This window comes from Bos indicus x Bos taurus, chromosome 5 (genome assembly GCF_003369695.1).
Source record: "Bos indicus x Bos taurus breed Angus x Brahman F1 hybrid chromosome 5, Bos_hybrid_MaternalHap_v2.0, whole genome shotgun sequence".
Classification (NCBI taxonomy): domain Eukaryota; kingdom Metazoa; phylum Chordata; class Mammalia; order Artiodactyla; family Bovidae; genus Bos; species Bos indicus x Bos taurus.
The window spans coordinates 101327086-101330563 of record NC_040080.1 but is presented as its reverse complement, the minus strand read 5'-3'; the positions used below and the strand labels follow the sequence as shown (position 1 = coordinate 101330563).

Genomic DNA, 3478 nt, shown 5'->3' with positions numbered 1-3478 from the left:
GTTTCAGAGTGGATGGTGGCCAGTGGGGAAAACACACAGGAATTTTTCCTTGGAACTGAGGTAGGATAAAAAGGGCCTGCTGTGTATATCACCATCTTTTCCCTGACACTTCCCCTTCAGTTTCTGAGAATATAACAGTAAATAACCTTTGAAGATGGGCTTCCCAGGTAGCCCAATGGTAAAGAATCTGCCTGATCATGCAGGAGCTACTTGAGATGCAGCTTTGATTCCTGGATCAGGAAGATCCCCTAAGGGAGGAAATGGCAACTCACTCCAGCATTCTTGCCTGGAAAATTCCACAGACAGAGGAGCCTGCCAGGCTTAGTCCATGGGGTCACAAAGAGCCGGACATGACTGAGCGACCAAGCACGCATGCAACATTTGAAGATATTGGGTAACATAACATGAAACGAAAACGCACGCTTCCAATGCACTGTGCTTTCAGAGATTCTGGGTTTAGCTCACCTGCCCAGTGAGCTGAGTGCTGTGTTTGCCTCCATAACCAGGTGAGCCCACCTCCTTGAGGAAGCCCACTCTATTCTTGGTAGCACAGTGGGCCACTGAGAGTTGGAAAAGGCACAAGAACCCTGAGATCACCTGAAAATTCTTCCCTAGCAAGGCAATTTTATGAATGAAATCTTCCAAGCAAATGACACCAAACTTCCCCCAGTGCTGTTCAATCATTCTGTCTGTCAGAGGGACACTTTTATTCTTGACCTTGGCTTGTCTGTGTTCCAAGTTAAGTTCCCGAACAGACTTTAGATTTGGAAATCCCCAGGTCACATAAGGGTTTCTCTGGTGGCTCAAACAGTAAAGAATCCTCCTGCAATGCAGAAGACCTGGGTTTGATCCCTGGGTCAGGAAGATCCCCTGGAGAAGGGAATGCAACCCACTCCAGTATTCTTGCCTGGAGAATCTCATGGACAGCGGAGCCTGGAGAGCTACAGTCCATGGGGTCACAAAGAGTTGGACACAATTGAGCACACACACACACACACACACACACAGAGGTCACATGAAGTTCCACTATTCCAAAGTGAGTTTATGGTAGGAAAGGTTACTTCCACAAAGATACCACTGAAAATCTTATTCAGGCAAAGTGTTGCAATGATCCTCAGCACTAGTTAATTCACCCCATTAACCCTTTGGATGCCTAGAATAAAGGTCAAGAAATGTTTATCTGGGACTTCCAAGCCACGGAGTTTCACTTCTAACTGTCTAAGTCACACTCTGTTATGCAGTTGCTACCAGGAATCATTTAGGAACCCTGATGCCTAAACTTGAGCTCTTTTCGTTTCCTCTGCTTCTTTCTTGCAAAAGCAACTGCTTTTCTTGGGTAGCTTTGAGGGCCTGATATGCCTTCTTCTTTCTAGGTGACTTTCTGGAACCGCCATCTTTCTAATGTTGCAGCTACTGCTCATGTGCAGCCCCAGTGCCTTAACAAACCCTAGAGAGGTCGGATGGGAGGGGGAGGGAGGCTCAGGAGGGACGGGGATACAGATATAATTATGACTGATTCATATTGTTGTACAGCAGAAGCCGACACAACATTGTAAAGCACTTATCTTTCAAATAATAAAAATTTTAAAAATAAATAAAAGATAACCACATTAGGATAGGGCATGATACTTACCAGAAAAACATTTTCCACATTAAACCATCCTTTTTTAAAAACTGTATATTGGTTATACAAGCCTGTGTCATAAATTTAACAAAATTATTCATTCCTAAAGAATTACTTTTAAAAAATATCATACTATTGTATCCTCAGAAAGTGGCATCAGCTTCTACCACACAATAAGAAAAAAAATGGCATTAAATGGACATCTTGAAAATAAGATTGCATGCTTTTAGTCCAGGCACTCTTCAGGTTTTCCTCTTTCTTCTTCATCCTATTCCCTCTCTCCTACCATTTTCCTTCCTTGGTTCAGCTCCATTTCCCCTCTGCTTTCCAACTGCCAGTGACAGATGGGACGGGACTTGCTTAAACTCTTGTAGAGCAATCATGGGTTTTAAGTTTGCTGATGGCTTTTCTAGAATGAGGATAGAGGCAGCGTGGAGCACAGACTGGGAAGGTAGGCTCATGCTCCCAGGTTCTAAATATCACCAAATCAGAAGACAATTGCATTTGTGAAATTGGATAGAAACTCTTTTTATCTTTGAATAACCCCCTACACCATTCTTAGCACCAAATGCAAAAGAAAGGGTGAGAGAAAGGGCAAGAGTATTTATCAGAGAGGGGACTCTCTGCTGGGACGTTATAAGTAGCATGAAGAGTGAATTAGCTTTCAATTATCAGTGCTAAACCCACAAAGGAAAGGATAGGAAAAGCCTGCATCTAACTGTAAAGAAGGCTGGGGAATATTACCTAGCTACATGTCCAAATGAAGAGTTTGGGGGTTGGGAGGGGGAGGGAACAGTCAATCTGTTCCACAGTGACTTAGGCCCACTTTTTAGCTAGGTGACTTGATCTAGTGCACAAGCCTTAAAGGCAACAATTCAAATATGTGAATTTACTAAAGCACAGATTACAACATGTGCTATACATTTTGCCTCATGTGCCATGTATCTTTGGAAAGAATGGTCTGTTTTGCTACTATAAAGAACCATGCTGACACAAACTGCTGAGTCATTATGTGCAATGAAGGAGTTTCATCCCTGGATTAGGTTACTTATAAGCTAACAGGTAGAAGAGAAAAGCTCAGCCACAGAATAAAAACACAGACGCAGAACACCATCATGCTATGCTTTATGAAAACACACAAACCCCTCCCACAGGAGGAGGCAGGGGGAAAAGGAGAGACAGAAAGGAAATGTACACAAGGAGTTGAACCAAATCAAACGTTTTGGGATACGCTTGACTACCTGCCCTGAAGAGGAATAAGATGAATTCGTAAGATTTGACTGGCCTGGTCTCACAGTCAATAACTGTTAAAACTCTGTCAGGCCTCACATGGATGACATCATGGAGGGCAAATGAAGATCATTTCCTTCTACAATGATTGGTCCTTGAGGTTTGTTTATACACCCAGCTGCCTGGGCCTTGTTGTAAGTAACCAGATAGCATAGGTTTGAAACAGGCTTTCCATTTGCATCACTGGGCAATGAGTGCAGCCAACAGGAAGCCCAGTGACTGAGATAACTTGTTTTAATTGAAATCAATACCAACACAGGCAAAATCTGCCTGGAATGGCAGTGCTACGCTCTGATGGAAGATTTTCATGGTCTCTGCCAATGATAACTGTAATCAAGAATGAACTATTAACTTCAATGGTGACATATAGTGCTTTCCAAGAGGAAAGAAAAAATTTTTGGACCAGTGACAGTTGTCAATACAGAAAAAATTTTTTTTACTTCTTCAAGTCACTATTAGGTCTCAGTCCCAGACTCAAGGTCAATTCCAATTTGAGTTTCCATTAAATGGAAAGAGACAATTACCCACCCTAGTCTCTCTTTTGCCAATTCTTCTCCATTCTTT

At 42.6% G+C, this 3478-nt stretch overlaps 1 pseudogene; it reads right to left on the bottom strand.

Annotated features, from left to right (window-relative positions):
- Positions 1–456: 456 nt before the first annotated feature.
- Positions 457–1394, bottom strand: LOC113893588 (annotated as a pseudogene).
- Between the last annotated feature and the right edge of the window lie 2084 nt (positions 1395–3478).